Genomic DNA, 23,908 nt, shown 5'->3' with positions numbered 1-23,908 from the left:
CCTTCCCTCGGCAGGTTGATGGAAGGTGTTGCCCAAGCAGAGTGCATTGTAATAGTCTAACCTTGAAGTGACAAGGCATGGATGATGGCACCAATGTCCTTCTCTTAGATAAGGTCTGCATCTGAGAGGAGGAGTTGTAACATACTGACTGTTTAACAGCAACTGGGAGTCTAACCAGGGCCCCAAATTACAAACTGCAGTGTAATCAGGCGCTGACTCACCCCTGTGGCGCCTCCTGCTGGTCGTCTCGGGAATTAGCTCACCAGTCGTCGGAGCGCCCTCTACAGGGCAGGCCTCTACAGGGCCTCCCAGACCCCAGTGCCCTTGGCTTGGGTGCTGCCCCCCTGGCAGTACCCCACTCTCTCTGGGTCTCCCCACCCAGGGGAAACCCCACCCCCTATCTGCCAGTCACCGTCTAGACCCTGTGCCCTGGGGCGGACTGCAGTCTATCAGCCAATCATCACAGGCAACAAGGGGTTTGGACTGGCTGCCTTTACCCACCCTCAAGCTGCCCCTCTGCAACCCCAATACCTATATGGGCCTAGGACCAGGCCCTGCAGCCTGGGGAGTTGCTGGCCTAGGGCTTCTCCGCCCCTAAGGCCTTTCCCTAGCCCTGCCTCACTCTAGGTCCCTGGTGAGTTCCCCAGCAGCTAGGCCTGTCTCTCTCTCCAGTCAGAGGGAGACTCCTCAGCTTCTGGCTGCCCTGGCCTTCTTATAAGGCCGAATTGCTCTGTTTGGGGCGTGGCCCCAGCTGCAGCCATTTCGCCAATCAGCCGGGGTTTTGCTCCTTTCCCCAGCCCCAGCCCTCTGCAGGGCTGGAGCAGGTGTTCACCCGGCTACATGCAGACACAATCTTAATTGCTTTCCCCAACCTACTATAACAATTTTGTCTAATTTTTCTCTGGAAAGAGCCTCAGACAGCTTTCTCTCATTTATGCTTCATTCACTACCATCTACTGAGAAAGATACTCAAATTGCACCATCTGGGTTAAATGAAAGGAGATAGAGAGTTATGTTTCATCAACAAGTTGACAAGTTTGTGTCTCCTCACTAACCCTTCCAATGGCCCCATATTGAACAGGAGAGGTGATAAGAGTACAACTCAGAAGAACCTACTCAATACCTTTTGGACAGAAAAGTAATTGCCAAAACTATCCTCTTGGTTCCACCTCTTACCTTGTAACCCTGAGTGCATCCCAATGGTTTGCTATGGTAGCTCTCTGCCTGGGATGCTCACAATCAGCCACAAGCATGCAGGTTGCACCCTGACTGCAGGTGTGATATGCAGCCAGTCCTGGAAACAGCAACTCTGACCCCAGCATCCTGTCTACAGTCCCATTGCCCTACTCTGGCTTCCACCAGCCTTGGTTACAACCAACAAAGTGACCCCAACACTCTCCCCATCCTGAATTTCCCCAAACTATGGGCCCTTAAGCATCCAGCCCTCTCCTGGACCACTCAGAGAAATAAGGTCCGTTTGCTCTTGTAAAGACACAAAATGTACAGCTTACCACTTTAACTTGAGTTAACTAACACTTTAACTCAAACACAACACTGCTAGTTTAAATTAAAAGTAAAGCAAGTTTATAACAAAAGAAAATAGGATTCTCTGTGAGATCAAGTATAAGAGATAGAGATTGAAATGGTGACAAACAAATAAAAGTGAAAAATGCTTCTAGTGACTAAAAACTTAATCTAGCAAGATACAGATTTTGTTCAAGATGACTGTTTTTGCCCACAGTCTTCCAGCAGGATGTCTTACCCCTTGCCTGCATTCAAGGGCTCTTCCAGAAGCCCAAAATGCTGGTTCCTTTGTCTCTTTGGTGAAAGAGAGAACTTGGTTTTCTGCCCCTTTCTTTTATAGTCGAGTGAACCTTTGAAATGAATTCTTCTGAAAGTTGCTTCTCAAAATAAAGTTTATTCAAGCAACATGGAGGAAGGCAACATGGAGTCTGGAGGTGAAGAAGCACCATGCTGTTTCTCCCCCCTTCCCCGCCCCCCGCACACTGATATTTGCTAAAATGCAAATAGTTCTGTTTCCTGAAATCTCCACCCCTTGCTGTCTTGCTAGTCCTATTTACTGCTTATCTATAAATTGAGGTAAACCTATATTCCTTTGTTTAAGACAGACCTGTTTAACACCTTTAACTAGGCAAGGCTGTCTGGTGTTGAACATGGTCTAATAATATCATACAGGGGGAATTCATAACTTTACATATAATGTTGTTTCATACATTTCACCATGATATTTTTGACCACTGAGGTATTAGGTTTTAAATGATACCTCATAAGGCACATTTTGAATAGAGATTATCACACTAGTGTATAGGGTGTCAATACCCGGGTGCTTTGGATCACAGCTACCATAAAGCATCCCTGTTTCCTCCTACTGGAGTCACATGTACATGAACAATTCAAAGATATTGAAAGCAGCCTTAGCTTAGCCTCACTTTTAGTGCAAGTTTTACTATTCATAAGTATCTCATTTCAGACAAATACCTCTGTATATTTCATGTCTACTTTTATGTAACAGCAATTAAGATTAAAAATAGATGCTCAGTTCCCTATGCCATCTTTCCTAATCGCCCTATGTCCCTTTACTGACCAATTTCCCTGGACAACAAATCAGTATCTGCAGAAATTTCAGATTTCATAAGGGTATTTCTGTAGTTTTTCTTGTATTTTCCAAAAATAAAAGTTTCTAGTGAGGTCTAAACTCAGATCAGGTGCCTCTGACTATAAGGGCTGGTCCACACTAACCCCCCAGTTCGAACTAAGATACGCAACTTCAGCTACGTGAATAATGTAGCTGAAGTCGAAGTACCTTAGTTCGAACTACAAAGTACTTACCGCGGGTCCACACGTGGCAGGCAGGCTCCCCCGTCGACTCCGCGTACTCCTCTCGCGGAGCAGGAGTACCGGCATCGACGGCGAGCACTTCCGGGATCGATTTATCGCGTCTAGACAAGACGCGATAAATCGACCCCAGAAGATTGATTGCTTACCGCCGAACCTGGAGGTAAGTATAGACGTACCCTAAGAGAGCAAAGAACTGCTGACTTCTATATAGGATTTTGTAACCCTTCTGAAATGGTCATCTTGGATACTTTTATCATCTTTAATGACCTTTCCATAATACACAAAGTTTAAGATAATTTATACTTGCTTACCCAAAGTTTTCTTCCTCCTCCCTCCTCCCCGCAAGTAGTCTCTTCTTCTTTCATTTGGCTGGTGCAGAGCAGCAACTACAATTTCACCTGAAATTCACCTGAAATGGCTAAATCAGGAGTAGCAGAATTTATTGCAGTAATGCCTCCTTCATATTTATAAATTGGGCAGTAGGTAGCGATATGTTTGATGGTCTGTCATGGGAAACGACACTCGCCCACCGGGGAGTCTTTGATTTTCCATTTGTGCATTAGATATCCATATCTACCATGGTTGGTTCGAATTCAGTTCAAGTTGACCAAGATGACCGTGGAAGGTCAAACCCGGGAACCTTATGCGTGGGATCTGGCACAAGGTGCTTATTTTTTAAGTCTTGTTTAGTCCAATCTGCTTTCCAAGCCTCCTTCTTATCATAGCCTGATTGCATGAGGCTAAACGAATGTTCCCAGAAAGGCTTGCGGGACTTAAGACATTGCAGGGGGGCACTGTCAAGGTGTTGGTGAATAGGGAGGCATCTGTTTTTCTGCATTTGTTGAGCGAATGTTGTAGCAGTTCGGCATATTGACAGGGGAGCGATGTTAGATAGGATAGGTAGCCATGGTGTTGGAGTCGACTTAAGGGTTCCCATGATGCATCGCATCACTGTATTCAGCTGGGTATCCATAAGTCATGTGTGGCTGCATCTGCTCCATACCGGTGCACAATATTCAGCTACTGAATATACAGATGTTCGCAACACTGATGCTGATGCACCCCAGGTTGTACCTGCTAGTTTCTGGATTATGTTGGCTCTTGTTTTTAATCTTTGCAGCTACCTTCTCAAGATGACCATGGAAGGAGAGGGTGCAGTCAAGTTTCACTCAGAGATATGTTGGAGTGTAATCATGTTGCACATTTTTACCACAGAAAGCTACTTTCATTGTGTTTTTGGCATTCTTATTATCAAGATGAAATGTGTTTAATATTGGTTTTCCAGGGTTTGGTTTGAGCCTCCATTTCTGGAAATATTGTTCCATATTTTTGGAGGTCCTCAGTTAATGCTTTCTCAATATCATGGAGGTTTGATGCTTGGATTGTCGTGGCAAGATCATCTGCATATCCAAATTTTCGTGATTTAGTTGGAGGCATGTCACTTATGCAAATATTAAAAAGGGTTGGCGCAAGTACAGAGCCTTGTGGTAACCCGTTGTTTATGATATGGGGTGAGCTGGTCTTATTACCCAGGTACACCTGTAGGCGTCTGTTACTCAGGTCCACAGCAGGTGAAGTGTATGGTAGCAAGGTATAATTTTAGCAAGTTTCAGCATCCGGCCCTTAATCCATACAGTATCATTCGCAGATGACAGGTCAACAAATACTGCACCAGTCTTTAGGTTTTTTTGATGCCAGCCTCAATGTGAGTTGCGAGTGCCAGAACTTGGTCACAACAACTACGTTTTGGCCGAAAGCCTGCCTGTTCGGCAGGGAAAAATTGGCTGAGTAAAAGGGTGTATTCTTTTGAGGACAATATGTTCAAGAAGTTTATAGGTCGTACATAGTAGAGAAATTGGCCTATAGCTTCCCGCTTCATCAGGCAGCTTTCCAGGCTTTAGAACAGCAATTACCATTGCCATTTTTCAGGGATCCATACTGTCCTTAAGGTAGCAGAGTACAATGTTGCTACCCACTGGAGTCCTTTGGGGCCGAGATAGTGGAGGAATTCTGGCAGAATACTGTCAGGGCCTGCAGCCTTCCCTTTTTTCATTGCGGCAAGTCCTTCTTTTACTTCCTCAACGCTGACAGTGGAAAGTTCTCCTCGAGGGATTCATGCAAGCGTTCGGCAGAGTTGTTGATACACTTCTCTTCTTGTGTGTTTATCAAGTGGTCCTTTTGTGTTCTCCACCAGTTTGGAGGCTATTGAGTTTGGCTGGATTTTTGGTGGCCGGTACTCTGGGATTCTTCACTAAGAAGTCTGAAGGAATGCCTAACATAGTGAATGCTAATGGGAAGGGGGTAGGTTTAGCAGATAAAATAAAAAAAGAACAAGTTAAAAATCACTTAGAAAAGTTAGATGCCTGCAAGTCACCAGGGCCTGATGAAATGCATCCTAGAATACTCAAGGAGCTAATAGAGGAGGTATCTGAGCCTCTAGCTATTATCTTTGGAAAAGCATGGGAGACGGGAGAGATTCCAGAAGACTGGAAAAGGGCAAATATAGTGCCCATCTATAAAAAGGGAAATAAAAACAACCCAGGAAACTACAGACCAGTTAGTTTAACTTCTGTGCCAGGGAAGATAATGGAGCAAGTAATTAAGGAAATCATCTGCAAACACTTGGAAGGTGGTAAGGTGATAGGGAACCACCAGCATGGATTTGTAAAGAACAAATCGTGTCAAACCAATCTGATAGCTTTCTTTGATAGGATAACGAGTCTTGTGGATAAGGGAGAAGCTGTGGATGTGGTATACCTAGACTTTAGTAAGGCATTTGATACGGTCTCGCATTATATTCTTAACGATAAACTAGGCAAATATAATTTAGATGGGGCTACTATAAGGTGGGTGAATAACTGGCTGGATAACCGTACTCAGAGAGTTGTTATTAATGGTTCCCAATCCTGCTGGAAAGGCATAACGAGTGGGGTTCTGCAGGTCTATTTTGGGACCGGCTCTGTTCAATATCTTCATTAACGACTTAGATATTGGCATAGAAAGTACGCTTATTAAGATTGCGGATGATACCAAACTGGGAGGGATTGCAACTGCTTTGGAGGACAGGGTCATAATTCAAAATGATCTGGACAAATTGGAGAAATGGTCTGAGGTAAACAGGATGAAGTTTAACAAAGACAAATGCAAAGTGCTCCACTTAGGAAGGAAAAATCAGTTTCACACATACAGAATGGGAAGAGACTGTCTAGGAAGGAGTACGGCAGAAAGGGATCTAGGGGTTATAGTGGACCACAAACTAAATACGAGTCAACAGTGTGATGCTGTTGCAAAAAAAGCAAACATGATTCTGGGATGTATTAACAGGTGTGTTGTGAGCAAGACACGAGAAGTCATTCTTCCGCTCTACTCTGTGCTGGTTAGGCCTCAGCTGGAGTATTGTGTCCAGTTCTGGGCACCGCATTTCAAGAAAGATGTGGAGAAATTGGGGAGGGTCCAGAGAAGACCAATAAGAATGATTAAAGGTCTTGAGAACATGACCTATGAAGGAAGGCTGAAAGAATTGGGTTTGTTTAGTTTGGAAAAGAGAAGACAGAGGGGACATGATAGCAGTTTTCAGGTATCGAAAAGGGTGTCATAAGGAGGAGGAAGAAAACTTGTTCACCTTAGCCTCTAAGGATAGAACAAGAAGCAATGGGCTTAAACTGCAGGAAGGGAGGTCTAGGTTGGACATTAGGAAAAAGTTCCTAACTGTCAGGGTGGTTAAACACTGGAATAAATTGCCTAAGGAGGTTGTGGAATCTCCATCTCTGGAGATATTTAAGAGTAGGTTATATAAATGTCTATTAGGGATGGTCTAGACAGTATTTGGTCCTGCCATGCAGGCAGGGGACTGGACTCGATGACCTCTCGAGGTCCCTTCCAGTCCTAGAATCTATGAATCTATGAATTAGTGGCCCCAAGACGTTGTAGTAGTGTCCAGGCATGACAACTTGAACGTGTAAAAATCAAGGTTTTGCACGCAATCAAGCCAGCGCTGGCGTCTTGCTATGTCAAGGGAGTGTAGCAAGTAGTAAAAGTTATAGATTCTACAATAGGTCTTCAGCCCATTTGCTGCTTTTGGGGATCAGATCTGTCAATCATTAGCTCCAACTAGGTGAGGTAACTTCAACAGCTATGATGAGAACAGTTCTTTTAACAAAATTCTACTATAAGCAAAATGACTAATTATGAATATGCCAACTGCAGAACATGAGAGCTGTTTTACCAAATAGTAAAACCTTTATATTATCCAAAGTCTGGTAGATCTGTGAACCATAATACATGAAGAAATAAATTTTGGGGAAAGCACATATAAGTTTCTATTCTTCAGCATAGTACATTCCACATATCTGATAGTGGAATACACCAACATACAGATGATTGCCTGACTGGCTGAAGCACTGCAGTGAGAAACACTGTCCTCCTGAAAATGTCAGGTGAGGCTTGCACATTAACTTTCTAGCAATGTATGAAGAACTATACATAGAATTATAGAACTGGAACTGACTATGAAAGGTCTTCTAGTTCTGTACCCTGCACTCAAGGCAGGACTAAGTATTATCTAGACCATCTCTGAGAGGGGTTTGGAGATTTTTAAGAGCAGGTTAGACAATGACAGAGATTCCACAAGCTCACTAGGCAACTTATGCCAGTGCTTAACTACCCTGACAGTTAGTTAGTTTTTCCTAATATCCAACCTAAACCTCCCTGGCTGCAATTTACGCCCATTGCTTCTTGTCGTATCCTCAGAGGTTGATGAGAACAATTTTCCTCTCCCCTCCTTGTAACAACCGTTCATGTATTTGAAAATTGTATCATGTCCCCCCTCGGTCTTCTCTTCTGAAAAAAACTGGGTTTGGTTAGTCTGGAGTCTTCCCTCATAGGTCATGTTTTCTAGACCTTTGATCATTTTTGTTGATCTCCTCTGGACTTTCTCCAATATGTCCACATCTGTCCTGAAAAGTGGCGCCCAGAACTGGACATAATACTCCAGTTCAGCCCTAATCAGCATGGAGTAGAGCAGACTAATTCCTTCTTGTGTCTTGCTTACAAAACACTCCTGCTAATATATCCCAGAATGATGTTTGCTTTTTTTGCAGCAGTATTACACTGTTGACTCATATTTAGCTTGTGATCCACTCTGACCCCTAGATCCCTTTCCGCAGTACTCCTTCCTAGGCAGTCATTTTCAAATTGGTATGTGTGCAACTGATTGTTCCTTCCTATGTGGAGTACTTTGCATTTGTCCTTATTGAATTTCATCCTATTTACTTCAGGCCATTTCTCCAGTTTCTCCAGAACATTTTGAATGTTAATCCCAATATCCAAAGCACTTGCCACCCCTCCCAGCTTGGTATCATCCGCAAACTTTATAAGTGTACTCTCTATGCCATTATCTAAATCATTGATGAAGATATTGACCAGAACTGGACCCAGAACTGATCCCTGCAGGACCGCACTTGATATGCCCTTCCAGCTTCACTATGAACAACTGATAACTACTCTCTGGGAAGGATACCCATTTTAACATGTAATGTACCCAGGCTACAGAAAGAATCGTATTGACAGATAAGACATCTTCATCGATCAGAGGAATGATTTTCTTTTGTTGGCCAGTGTCATGAACTTGTCCAGATTCTTTTGAGTTGTCCCACTTAGTATATCAAGACTAGATACAGGAGTAACATACCAATAGAGAAAGAGACAAGCAGACCAAGGTGAAGGATCTCCCACAAGCCACATCTACTGGAAGAAAAGATTAGAAGAATTTTTATTCTCTTAAATCTGGCTCTTTGGTGGAACTCCTTGTGATCGAATGCACCCCTATATTCACAACCTGTGCACTACTGTAACAATCTTTGTACAGAATATGCTTTGTGAGATATCCTTTGCAAACTAATAACTCACTGGTCAATAATATCATGGTGAAGTGTATGCAGCACCATTGTGTGTAAAGCTATGAAATCCCCCATCTAATGTTAAGGGGATATGTTCAAACTCATGTAGTACTAATTAGGCACAATTGGTCAAGCAGGTCTTAAACAAAGGGATGTGTGGTTATCTCAATTTGCATATAAGCTGTAAACAGAGTCCTCAGCAAGAGAAAAAGGAAGGGAGACAAAGAAAACCTGCATCTCAGCATAAACAGGTGAAAACAGCATGAAGAATCTTTCCTGACTAGCCTCCATGTCTCCTCTACTCAGCTGAATAGAACTTTTATAGTTCCGCCCCCTCATAAAGTTCTATTCAGCTGCACAGAAAGACATGGAGGTTAATCAGTTCACTAATGTCACAAAATCACCAGTATCAGACTGCTATTCTCTAAGAAGATTGTATACAAAACCACTTTTTGAGGACTGAGCACTATAGTTATCCCATTTTTAAGTGCCCAAGAAGTCCAGAGGGAAACATCCTATCATGGGCTTAAAGTGAGAACTGCTGCAATTATGAATCTAGGATCATGCTCCATCACCACAAAAGTTTCAGATGGCAGATTGCAAACCAAGCCTCCTAGCAGAGCTGACAGGAACCATTACCCTGTGGAAAGTTAGGGAAGATAAGATACAGGAAAAGGAGGAGCGGGCCCCTCTGTTCATCTGACTGAACAGTGGTATGTTACATTACTGCTAATCAGAAAGAACATTATCTTCCCCTCCTGTAATGTTTTTATTCCTTCTATGCACTGAAAATGTCTTCCATTTTACTGTCTGTTAAAATGTTTTTTAAATATTCTCAAAATTTTCTCAGATCAGTGCCACATGCATCTCCTCTAGGGTGAATATTGAGCAGGAGAGAGAAGGCAGGCATAAAAAAAATTGTGCTTCTATTTATCATTGCTGCCTGTCAGTCTTAGAGAAGAATGTTACCCATTAGTTCCAGGTTGGTGAAAACTGAAGATGCAGAAGTTAGTATTATTCTCCCAATGCTATTTGTAATTTTAAGAAGCCTCAACATCCAACTCCTTCATCTATGTTCAGATTTTTTTTATTTTTAAATAAAAGCAGGTCACAATTATGGGGGTAACTGCACCTTTTCCCCCACTCCATTCCCTTCTTATGTACCCTTTCAAGTCACAGGCTCTGTGCCTCCACTTGTGGTCTCTCATGATTCTCCCACTCACAGACTGAGTCCCTGGGCTACAATACCAGTTTACCAACAATGTTTTCTCAGCAGGTCCACCTGGGTTTGGCACCTGCAAGAGATTTTCTTTTGGGAGCTGTGACTAGTGGGTAAATGCTGTGACTCAGAACTTTAAAAAAAAAAAAAAAAGGATTATTCATTTATCCACAGGAAAATAGTGTTTAGAGAAAAGGGTTAAAACAACAGAGAAGTCTACATGCATTTCATCATACCTAGAGTTTAGCATTTTCCTCAAAGCTTAGGCAGGCAGCCCCAATTTATCCCAGGTACCCCTCATTCTGGGAACTGGATTGAGCCTTCTTCCCTGCAGATACTGCCTCTGAGTCTCAGGTCTTCCCTGAACTTCAAGCAAATCACTTTGTTCTCTGTGTCTGCAAGCTGGGACTCTTTTCCCCTTGCCAAACTCACCTGATGAACACAATGGGGGTGGAGGTACACTATCAAACAGAAGAGTCCACTCATTGTCTCATAAATGTTAGCCAACCATCTACAATCTGAAACCACTGTACTCCTTTCCTGGGGATTTGCAAGTAACTCCTTGTCACCATATGACAGACCACATCAGAACAAATCGAACAAAAATAGGTGCACATAATATTCATAAAAATAATACACCTGTCTCCCACATTTTTCACAAAGCATATAACATTTACCGGTACTCTTGCCCAGTACATAGAAAGTCAATGTGCCATTACTGGGTGACCATGATTAACAGACTTCACTTTGTCCCTTAGAATTAGTGTCAAATTATTTCTGTTTGCATTTACCAAGTTCTACATCGGTTGTGCAAACACACATACAAACCTTTGTTCTCAATTGCCATTCAAAAGAAATTTAAATGCTAGATAGACTTATCAGTTGAAACTCAACAGGAAGTTTGCTGGTAACACTGAAGATATTTTTTAAAAAATTGTATTATAGTCTGCGACCACAGCTAGTGTACTGAGATGGATTTGTGGATTATGGCAGGATTGCACTTCTCAAGATCACATTTATGATGGGGGAGATTTTCAAAGGCACAAATGGCAGTCAGTAAAAGTCACTGGAACTTGGCCAGGCCATCTATCAAACATTTGTGCCTTTGAAAAAACTCCCAGTGCCCTAAAGTACTGAGAACCAGTACACAGATAAGCACCAAATACTGTTCTTCAGAATTGTATTTTAAATATAAGAAAGTTTAAATTTAAATAAAGACAATTGAAGTCAATACCACTGAAAAGATAGGCTACTAGATGTTTCCATAGAAATAATGTGCCTGGCAACCGGCTTCTAGAAAACCCTACTACCTTTCTTATCCAAGAGTACAGAGAGAATGAATTCCCAGGGTTCTAACAGGTCACAAATGGCAATTGCAGCTAAGGCATTAATATAACCTTGTCATTCTAATTATAATGCTGCTGGCAACCTCTGCCACTGGAGTACATTGAAAACCAGAACGTTGTGTCAAGAGAATAATAGCACATTATTATCTAGAGTGACAATGTTTTACATTTTATTTAAGGCAAGTCTAATGGTTTTTAATGAGTTTTGTAAAACACTAAAAAACAAACAGCATCTAGGTTTTTACAGTACAACATGACATCATGAAGGGCTAAAGTAAATGCGTGCTATTTTGCATACAATCAGTTTAATGTAATCTGTTGCACAGAATGAGTGCTAATTACATGCCATATCCAGAATTCCAAAGCACAATAAAGATGCTTGTATTTGTAAGGAATAGAAGTCCCCCAATGTTCTTCACCATTCCACAACAGATGGATGAACAGTGAGTTCTGATGACAGATTTTATTATATATTTTCAGATTTATTCTCACACACTACGAAATTTTTAGTTGGTTACCATCAGAAAAGTTCACATAAAGCATCAGAGCAACCTATTTGAATTGGCTAATAATTCTGAGTTGATAAACGGGGAGAGATTTGGGGGTTATAAAGTTGAAATGTAATTTTCATTTAACTCTTTGAATGTCGTACCTGCCTTGCATGCATAAGGCAATTATTTTGTAAGACCCCACTTCTGCCATAACTCATACAGGAAAGTAGCTGACCGATGGCAAGTCTGAATAGTCATTGGCAATAGCTGGTATAAAGACAATATATTTTAAAAAGCAGACACTGTGATAACATAACCTTTTATTACCAATAAATGGTCAATCACCACCTTAACCACTATATTTTATGGTGTACTGTTTTTCTCTCTACCCTCTGTCTTTAGATTCTGAGCTCCTTAAGGCAAAGAATATGCCTTCATTTCTGTTTGGAGAGCACCTAACACATTGCGAACATGTCAAAATTGAACATTACCTAAAATAAATGTAATAAGGAACTACTTTCTTCTCTTTTTCTATGGTGTATGCACTCCACAAGACCATAATAAAACCTTTAATGGATGTTATTAAATATTTATATCACAGTAGAATACAGTGGTCCTGGTCACAATAGAATCAATTGTGCTAGGCTTTGAAAATGTATATAACCGTATCCTGTAGTGGGAGGGTGGCACCAAAAACCAGGTTGGAAGAAAGGGATACAACATACATGCAAACAGACTAATGTGATAGGCCCATGTCTTGATAGTTTCACGCTGTTTTTCTTCTTTCATCTCTTTTTGTAATATAACCTAAAATGACTTCCTGCCTGAATACTGAGTTTTTATTCCTTTTTTTTTTTTTTTAAGTGGTTGTTCCATTGCTTGCCTATTTGCTCTATTTTCACTTTGTCTCACTTTCTCTTATTTATGCCTTTTCCCCCTTTTATGTAAATGTCTGTACATCCTATGGTACTAATAATGTGTTTTGTTTTTAAAAGTAGGCTTCTGCCAGTGTAGTCTTCACAAGTAACACTGTGGACTAAGTAATTACGTTAGTTTGACTTTTTAACTATGTGTCTACAGACATGATATTCCTGTCAACTTTCAATCAAAGAACCACCAACCTAGACTCCTCTATTCTTATCCAGGCTGAACTCCAAGTTCAAGATACAAAAAATGGCAACATGCTTCTCCTGCTATCTCTGTGTACACTATACCATTTTGCCACGTGTGCTAGACTTCAGGCTAACATTAAAGTTGATTGGCCACGAGCCTATATATGAAACCAAGGACACAGCATAACGTAACCAAGAAAAACATTGAAAAGGGCTATTAGTAAACACTTAATATTTATTTGTTAAATATTCTCTCTCTCTCTGCCCCCCACCCCAAGTACTTTTTCAAAAATGACTCGTGATTTTGAATCCCTATATTGTACATCAAGATAAAACTTGAGACTCCTTTAAAGGGGACTGATTTGTACATTGGAAGGAAGGGGTCTTCAGCCCTTGTGAAAATCAGTTTCCTTTCAGGTATCTCGAATTGGGAACCCAAAAACATTCAGGCACCAAAAAACACTAGTCACTATTGAAATGTTAAACCACACGCACATTTCAAAATGTTATATGTATATACATGTGTACGATTTAAACCTGTAATTCGGGTGTGGGATTCGATGGCACTAATCTAGCTTGATTTCTACAGCAGCTTAATCTCCACATCACTGAGCCACCAATGTACACAAACATTTCTCGTGTCATCTCCACCTGATATCAGAGAAATTCCCCAGTTTCCATTTTGCATTCCTGACTGAACAAGCCGGAGTCACACCGTTATTGGAAGCTGCAGGTCACATGGTCAAAAGTAGGCTAAAGATTGCATAGCCTGGTAAACAGATTTCTGGGCATGTGCAATTCAAAAGTAGGGGAGAGGTCAGATGAGGCAACCATAGCTCTGAGGTAAACAACAGCAGTGAGCATGCATGGAATGTTGGCACATGTTCAGGAGATGAGGTGATGTTGGTATGCATTCAGTTATATTCTGGGGGTACCCTAATTCTGTTTTCAGGGATACACACCTACAACACACTCTTTCTTTCTTCACCATTCAAGATCCTTCTCAACGTGTCAATCTGGAAATGTAACAAAAACCAACATACTACTATCAAATCATAATCCCCCTTTACTCAACTTGCAAATCAGGCAAGTTCTAGGTTAATGGCTCAGAATCCCAGAATTTGAGTTTCCAAGTGAATTTTTGCTTCCCTGGATTAGGACTGCCAGCAATCTAGAGTGATAGCTTCTAATTAGCACTCTAAATATATAATGTGTGGATGTAAGTCTTTAACCAAATAGTTTACCTCATGTAGGAGGAATCTGAATTTTTGAACCAAAAAATATTCTGAATTATTTCCCCACTGATGACTGAAGTTCATGTGCCCATGGTGTGTATGTGGTATAAATTGCAACTGTGAAGAGTATGTGAGCAGAGAATCATTATATGATAGGATATTTATACGATTAAAGGATTGGAAAACATTCCTTATAGTAGTAGACTCAAGGAGCACAATCTAGTTAGCTTACACAAAGAGAAGATTAAGAGGTGACTTGATCACAGTCTCTAAGTACCTACTTGGGAAATATTTATAATGGGCTCTTCAATCCAGCAGACAAAGATATGACAAGATCCAATGGTTGGAAGTTGAAGCTAGACAGAGTCAGACTACAAATAAGGTGTACTTTTTTAACAGTGAAGGTAATTAACCATTGAAACAATTTACCATGGTTTATGGTCAATTCTCCATCACTGACATTTTTAAATCAAGATTAGATGTTTTTCTAAAACATATGCTCTAGTGCAAACAGGAATTATTTTAGGGAAGTTCTGGCACTTCACCTCTTGTGCATCACAACTAATGATCACAGATTCTGGCCTTGGAATCTATATTAATGATTGTGCAGCCAAATTCAGTATCTACTAATTTGGTCTCATGAATGAAACTCCTCTTAATAGCAGTCACCATTTGCTGACTGATATCACACACTGGTATGCAAGGTAACACGCTTACTTCCTATTCGAAGTACATGGGAAAATCTTGGTCTCTCATACTGCTGTGTAGTAGTTATTGCCAAATGATGACTTAATGGTAATCACTGTGGCAGCTTTTTAGAATGCTCAGGACAGTAGCATTATCTCATAATGGCCACCAACCCCTCTAGGGAAGTGAGCCCCATTATTGATAGGGCATGGTACCCTTTTTCCATCCTGTGATAATTTCTCATGGGACAAAAAAGTCTTAAAGCCCTTTCTTATAGATTCTTTATAAATAACCATTGAAATACTATCTCCTGGCTAAATAAGTTGCACAATTCTAATGTGTTCCCTAGCAAATACGGAAGAAAATGAAGAGGAAGAGATTGATTGTTACCAACAGCCTGATACTGCACTCCCATAACTTCCAGTGAAGACATTGTGTAGTGCAGGTGCTCATTACCTGGGATCCTAGTTTTCCATTATCAAAACCCTCAAAATTCTGCAATAAAAGAAATCCACATTTTTCTACAATTAAAATGAAATGCAGCACTTCAATTTCCCTACTCATTGAGGCATCAGTTGAACACAATGTTTTATTGATATACAGTAGAACTCTGTTTATCCGAGCCGCCATTATCTGGCTCTCTGTATTAACTGAGCCACCAGTTGCTCAGGGCTAACAGCAGCTGGGGCATGGGCTGTCAGCTCCACCACCTGGGGCTAACAGCTGGAGCCCCTGCCCTCCCACATCTCAAAATAAGGGCTAGAAAGCTCTTTTCCAATTCTCCTGATTATCCAAATATTTGATTATCTGATCTGGCCCCAGTCCCAATTAGATCAGATAAATGGGCCTCCATTGTAGATTTAAGCACATTCAAAACCCAACCACAAGAGGGGAAGGTTTCACACATTAAATACATAACGCTTATTTACTTTCAGTAAAATTTAGTTAATAGTTAATATATGTTTTTATTTTTTCACAAAATGTAAAAATTAAAGATTCTCTGTAAAAATGAAAATTCTGCATTTTTCCATAACAAATGGATTTCTAGGATCCCTGCTCATTACCGCTGAAAAATCAGGCCCGAAGTATAGCTTTCACTAGTTGGGGAACAGCACAGAAACACAGCTTGTGTTCTAAAGACAGAAAGGAACAAGAGAGAACAAATAATCTTGTACTGACCTGCATAGCATAATGGTTGCTACAGAAAAATCTCAAAGAAGATCTTTTCAATAGAAACTGAAATTCAAGGCTTAAAAGGAACTTTGCTCAAATCACCTTTGAGTTAAATTAAGCAAACATGGTGGAGACACAAATCTACTATATCAAATAGCTGCCTTAATAAATTGACAGTAAGCAATACTGTCTACTAAGGCTGCCTTTCCCCCAGCCCCCAGAGTGCTACGGGTATGTCTACACAGCAATTAAAAACCTGTGGCTGGCCCAGATCAGCTGACTCAGGCTCGTGGGGACTAGGTTACGGGGCTGTAAAACTGCTGTGTAGAAGTTCAGGCTCAGGCTTGAGCCCAAGCTCTGGGGCCCCACAAGGGTGGAGGGTCCAGAACCTGGGGCTCCAGCCTGAGCCCAAATGTTTACATAGCAATTTTTAGCCCCACATCCCGAGCCCTATGAACCAGAATCAGTTGACCCGGGCCAGCCGCAGCCGTGCCACAGGTCTTTTATTCCAGTGTAGATGCACCCTAGGAGCTGAACTGTGATCCTATAGAAGGTGCTGTCAGACAGGGTCTAGTCAAGGCCTTACTGAAGAAACACCAGGCACTATGGAGCTAGTTCCCCTTCTTTTGTACCAGGCATTTAATACCACTCATACATTATGTTGCTGGTGTAACTGATGATTTCCTGATGGTATTCAGTACCTGCTTCAAGGTGTAGGAAGAAAGAACCTGACTGCTTGGTCAGGCACCTAACAAAGAATATAAGGGATGGGGAGTGGAGTCTCACAGCTGCAATTTTCTAGATGATAATCAGCCTTCTTTCCTTTCTAATGTGCATCACAGATTGAGCTGGGCCTTGAAGAGGGTTCAGAGTTTAGTTCACTTCTGTGGCATGGTCTTCGTCAAAAACAGAATCTGGCACGTCTAGACCAGGAACCATGGGAACTGAACGATGCTAACAAAGCCTGCTGGGTCTAAAGATGCCTAGTTTTTCCATTATGGGGGACTAGGAAGAGGGCTGAACTTGATTTGAGTCTCTCTGCAAAGGGAAGGGCAGAAGTAGGGAGACTAGAGAAGGGCAGAAGTATTGATCTTTCTAAGAAGTAAGGGTTCAAGCAAGCAGCTTGCAACAGAGGTCAGGGAGGAAACTTGAAAAGAGCTGGGCAAAGAGACCCACAAAAGCCCCTGAGAAAAGGGAAGAAGTTTCATCCAGATCCTGATGATGGAGCTGCAGACCAAAGAGTTTCATCTTTCTTTTGGACTGTTTTTGGCTACCCCAAAGGGGGAAGTTTTTGGTTCATCCAGAGAACTAAACCATGGAGCTAATGGGGGGGGGGGGGTGCGACTGCAGCACCAGCCAAATCCAATGACAGGAAGGTAAACTGCACCCTTGCAACATGCTACAAGTCTCATTGAATGCCGACTTACAGAAGTCTACCAGTTTTGGACACCAATAGGAGAGGAGTCTTTTGCATGAATCCATGTGTGTCAGATTTCTCCTATCAGGTGCTGGTTGAAGGCAAGCTGCTCCTTGGTACGTGAGCTTGGCCTTATTCAAGTCACTGTACCCCCAAATCCTTTTCTGACTAATTTGGACTTGAGGGAACTTTCATGTCACATGGGGAAAAAGATTCATGATGAACGTGAGCAACATGATGATGCTTCCCCTTCCTTGGATTTCCCCAATGTTACCTTCAGAAAAATCTTTGCAGAAGTGGAGCTGCTGAACAAGAAAAATACGTGATGCTTAAAGACTGAGTGTAAACTGGAGAAAAGAGAAATGGTACAGTGGGTGAGACTTTGGCACCAAAAATCTTTGTAGTTTTCATTGACTCTTCCCAACTGACAAGACACCAATCAGCATGAATTAGAAGAAACAGGAATCTGCATAATTAAGACACAGGATGTGAAATTTTCCTGTTCTTTGCCCCTTTACCTCAAATTTGGTCACAATTACTATATCAAACTGCTTGTAGCCTTACTGGATATGATCTCTCTTTAGATGGAACTCCCAGACCCAAAGCAGTCCTTCTAATTACTACTGCATTTATTTTTAATTTACAGTTTCCACCACAATGCTTGTCTGTGGATAATTAATTACATTTCTGTATCAAGCGGTTTCTGTATTAAATTATCTATCTCCTATTATTTATTTTAAAATTCAAACTAAGGTACTCTGTTTGGGAGCATTAGGGGAACAGCCAGTAATTCCAGGTATATTTTTAGGCTACTGCTGTGATGCACATTGTAACCTTGAGCATTACTGGTTTGGTGACATTTTACTGAGGCACCATGATAAGAAAGAGCATTACGTTAAAAACTATGTTGATTAAATAAGACAGGAGAAAAGAAAGAAGAAAGAGAAACTAGAAGGCCCCCAAGCAAAAAACAGAAGTTGCATCCTTCTCAACTCTTACAGTTCAGATTTGTGACTCAGGATGGTTTTCTCTGTAAAATTTTGTGTGATGTTTGTTTTCTCATAGGTAAGAATCTAACCAATTCTATTCAGTTGAGTACGTATTTCAGTTCTTAAATGTTTTTTTTAAAAACCCCATGTGCCAGTGTACCTCATAAGGCTTTATGGGGGGTGGGTGCTTATAAATGTATGTATGACATAACTGGAATATGTTTTGTGCTGCCTGTGCCATGTAATATATCTCCGTAAAGGTTATGGTCTACTATATCTATTCATCCTATTTGTACGTATATATCATTTTCTACTTGAGGTTAAGAATGTATGCTTGCTTGGTTTCTAAGTAAGCTTTGTGAGGCATTTGGTCAGCTTCTTTAGGAAGGAATTCGCCAGGTTAAGTACCTGATCAGAAAACACTTGGGGAACAATGCATCTTGGAATGCTCCAATCCACATAAGAAGTCTTCCTGGAGACATGCAAGATACCATGTGGACAATGGCTTCGGCCTGTAAAGACTGAGTCATGCAGGGACATGTGACTTGCCCAGGTGACTCCAGAACTCCATCTTGGAGCTGGACTTTGCATAGGAGGGAGGATGGGGGTCTCCACCCACAAGAGAGTCTATTTAAACCCCTGGGAGACCCCTCCATTTTGTCTTCAGCTGGCTAAGGAAGGAGCCTCTCCACCCCCTCAGGATACTTGAAGGGAACTGGAACAAAGGACAGTAACTACAGGGGGTGTGAGTGATTGCTGGACCCAGGCTAAAAGGAGATTAGCCTGTAAAAGAGAGCATTCTGGAACTGGTGAGGAACTTATCTGTATTTAGTTTGATTAGACATAGATTTGCGCATTTTATTTTATTTTACTTGGTGACTTACTTTGTTCTGTCTGTTACTGCTTGGAACCACTTAAATCCTATTTTCTGTATTTAATAAAATCACTTTTTATTTAGTAATTTACTCAGAGTATGTATTAATACCTGGGGGAGCAAACAATTGTGCATATCTCTCTATCAGTGTTATAGAGGGCGAACAATTTATGAGTTTGCCCTGCATAAGCTTTATGCAGGGTAAAACGGATTTATCTAGGTTTAGACCCCATTGGGAGTTGGGCATCTGAGTGCTAGAGACAAGCACACTTCTGTGAGCTGTTTTCAGGTAAACTTGCAGCTTTGGGGCAAGTGAGTCAGACCCTGGGTCTGTGTTGGAGCAGACGGGAGTGTCTGGCTCAGCAAGACAGGGTGCTGGAGTCCTGAGCTGGCAGGGAAAACAGAAGCAGGGGTAGTCTTGGTACGTCAGGTGGCAGCTCCCAAGGGGGTTTCTGTGATCTAACCCGTCACACCCCATTCTTTCAGTCAAAAGTTGAGACATACAAGACAGAAATGATACTTAAAATAAAAACCAAACAAATTTAAAAACATCAATAGAATGAGCCTATAACAAATATGGTCAAATATATAACTTACTTCTCCCACTCCATTTAATTCTACCCTCCCTCTTGTCTCTAGTGAGTGGTAAGGAAACTCAATAGCTTTAGCTCCAAGCCTGGCAAAACTACTGAGCAGCATGTAGCTGATGGTTAGAACCCAGAACTGTAACTCACATTCTAGGTACTGTTCCCAACTATGCCACTGACTTCCCGTGTGACTCGTTTGGGGCTCTTTTTAGGCCCAGATCCTCAAAAGTATTTAGGCTCCTAACTCTCATTGAAATCAATGGGAATTAGGCACCCAAATACCTTTGAGGATCTGAGCCATTAGGCCCTGATTCTGCAACCACATGTTTCACTTTACACACAAGTTGTCCACTGTGACCCATGTGCAAAATGTTAAGCACATGAGCAATGGTAGAGTCAGGGCCATAAGCTCTGCATTTCTCATGTGTAAAATAGAACTAATATTCAGTAATACAAAGGGGTGTTGTGAAAATTAATTTGTTAGTAAATGTTTGTAAAACAATCTGAGATTCTTGGGTGAAAGTTGTTACATAAGGTTCAAAATAGTATTACGTACTCTAAATTAGTAGGGAGTGCTCTGGATCAAGACTAGTTGCTACCATCCCAACACACTCCTTATCTCCTCCTACTTACTGAATCACCTCTACTATGATCTCCATCTTCCTATAGCCTGGGGAACAAGCATCTGAGTGCATAAAATTAGCAATCTTTTAAGTTTGATAGCACTTGAGAAAGTGCAGTTTTATTATTTAGCTAATGCTGAGGTTAAACATTAAACAGTCATTTTGGAGCCAGACTTAATAAGAGGGAGGGGGGGGGGGGAAAATCAACATTTTAATTCTTTGGATAACTTTGAAGGATTAGCAGCCATAGCGTTCTGTGGATTTTAATAGGCCACTGTCTTTTAAGGAAAAAACAAAAATAAGTGACATGCAAAGGCTACTTCATATGATACAGAGAAATATTCAAATAAAAACTAATCTAAATATTTATATTCTGATCTCTGTGCCTAATCTAAAGTTTTCTGATATCTGTAAGTGCTTTTTGGTTTTATTCAGATTATGTTGCCCAAATGTGTTTCTAATTGTGCAGTAACCAAATTTTAATATGAACAAAACTAAAACAATACTCTGTATTTCTGTAGCCTCTTCTGTCTAAGGCTCTCCAAATATTTTACAAAAAATAAGTAATGGTAATAGTTGTATTGCATTAACTTCCAAAAGGCAACGATCATTATCAGGATTCCATTATGCTAGGCACTGTACAAACACTGACCCCCTGCACTGAAAAGATTACAATCTAAGTTGAAACGAAAACAACAAACAAAAGGAGTGAGAACAATAGTATGTATGTTAGCTTTGCATAATTTGACGGTTCCAAATGCTATCCCCAAGTGCAGTTCCACCTAGTCATCACTGGTTAACAGGTTCCCTGTAGGCATCACAGAATGGATAGATCTTTAGGAAGGATCTGAAGGATGGCACCATTAAGGATCAGTGTAGCAAGGATATTCTATGCAAAAAAGGACGAAGGTGTGGGAATGTTTGTGAGACACACAAAATAGGCATTCAAGCCTGACTGTGAAAACACCCCTACCCTGTGAGAGAGGGAAACATTTACCCAATTTTACAGAAGTGGAACAGAATAAAGTGACTGTCTTAAGGTCACACAAGAATTCTGTGGTTAAGATGGGAATACAACGTCAATATCTTTACTCTCAGTCCTGAGTTTTGACCAGATCATTACATTTGATCTCTCAAATGGGATGTGCTCATCACCTGTATCCATTGTTTCCAAATTTTTACCTCTAATAAACCCTTGTTATAGTTAATGCTTGGTTAGCATCATAGTGTTTGAATTGAGTAAAAAGGACATCTCACAGCAGGTACATATTCTATATGAGGTTATATCCATTACTCACTTTTACTAAAAGTTCACACTGAAGTCAGCAAGTACTGCAAAAACATTTATAAGACAACAAGGTAAATTAGCCAGCTAGTCTAAAAAATGAAGGCTTAAAGCAGGATTTAAAACCAACATGCCCACATTCAGTAAGACGCTTTCATAGGAAAATGCCATCAACTTCTGCAGAATCTAAGCTTTCAATGGATTTCATATGGATTTCAAATTATGGGAGCATGAAATGAAGAAAGTACATTCTCACTTGAATCACCCATTCAAGGATGTATATCCTGATTTTTGGTGAGACTCAGGAGTAACTGAGCAGAATTTGGCCCAGTACCTTCAGTTTAAAGACCAATTACTACATGCCCCACACAGTGTTTAATGTGATGGATAAAAGATCTGTATTAATCTATTAACAGTGGCTCAACGATTCAGACAATGAGATGGTTTACAGACACTTCTGTTAATTTGTTAATGGCATGCTAGATGTTGAAAACAATTACTGATACTTAACAACAAACAACAACAAAATCTACATAATACCATCCAGACATAACCTACTAACCTAAGGCCTGGTCTACACTACGAGTTTAGGTCGAATTTAGCAGCGTTAAATCGAATTAAGCCTGGACACGTCCACACGACGAAGCCCTTTTTTTCGACTTAAAGGGCCCTTTAAACCGGTTTTTTTACTCCACGTCCAACGAGGGGATTAGCGCTAAAATCGGCCTTTGCGGGTCGGATTTGGGGTAGTGTGGACGGAATTTGACGTTATTGGCCTCTGGAAGCTATCCCACAGTGCTTCATTGTGACCGCTCTGGACAGCACACTCAACTCAGATGCACTGACCAGGTAGACAGAAAAAGCCCCGCGAACTTTTGAATTTAATTTCCTGTTTGCCCAGCATGGAAAGCACAGGTGACCACGCAGAGATCATCAGCACAGGTAACCATGATGGAGTCCCAGGATCGCAAAAGAGCTCCAGCATGGACAGAACGGGAGGTATGGGATCTGCTCGCCATATGGGGAGACGAATCAGTGCTAGCTGAACTCCGTAGCAGTAAACAAAATGGCAAAATATTAGAAAAAGTCTCAAAGGCCATAAAAGACAGAGGCCATAACAGGGACGCACAGCAGTGCTGCGTGAAAATTAAGGAACTAAGGCAAGCCTACCACAAAGCCAGAGAGGCAACCGGATGTCCGGGGCAGAGCCGCAAACATGCCGCTTCTACACGGAGCTGCAGGCCATGCTAGGGGGTGCAGCCACCACTACCCGAACCGTGTGCTTTGACTCCATCAATGGAGAATCACGCAACAGGGAAGCAGGTTTGGGGTACGAGGAAGATGATGAAGACAATGAAGATAGCTCACAGCAAGGAAGCGGAGAAACCGGTTTCCCCAACAGCCAGGATATGTTTATCACCCTGGACCTGGAACCAGTAACACCCGAACTCACCCAAGGCGTGCTCCCAGACCCTGAGGGCACACAAGGGACCTCTGGTGAGTGTACCTTTGTAAATATTACACATGGTTTAAAAGCAAGCGTGTTTAATGATTAATGATTAATTTGCCCTGGCAATCGCGGCCAGTACAGCTACTGGAAAAGTCTGTTAACGTGTATGGGGATGGAGCGGAAATCCTCCAGGGACATCTCCAGAAAGCTCTCCTTCATGTACTCCCAAAGCCTTTGCAAAAGGTTTCTGGGGAGGACTGCCTTATCCCATCCGCCATGGTAGGACACTTTACCACGCCAGGCCAGTAGCACGTAGTCTGGAATCATTGCATAACAAAGCATGGCAGCGTATGGTCCCAGTGTTTGCTGGCATGCAGACAACATCCATTCCTTATCTCTCTTTGTTATCCTCAGGAGAGTGATATCACTCACGGTCACCTGGTTGAAATGGAGTGATTTTATTAAGGGGACATTCAGAGGTGCCCGTTCCTGCTCGGCTGAACAGAAATGTTCCCAGCTGTTAGCCACGCGGTGGAGGGGAGGGGTGAAGGGATCATCCCAGAGAATTGGGAGGGTGTGGGGGGGGGTAGTTGGGTTTGTGCTGCATGTTAACCCGGAAACCGCAGCCCCTCCTTTTACATTGCAAACCCATTTTAAATGGCCA

The sequence above is a fragment of the Emys orbicularis genome, chromosome 5 (genome assembly GCF_028017835.1).
Source record: "Emys orbicularis isolate rEmyOrb1 chromosome 5, rEmyOrb1.hap1, whole genome shotgun sequence".
Taxonomy (NCBI): Eukaryota; Metazoa; Chordata; order Testudines; family Emydidae; genus Emys; species Emys orbicularis.
This window is presented reverse-complemented; position numbering follows the sequence as displayed.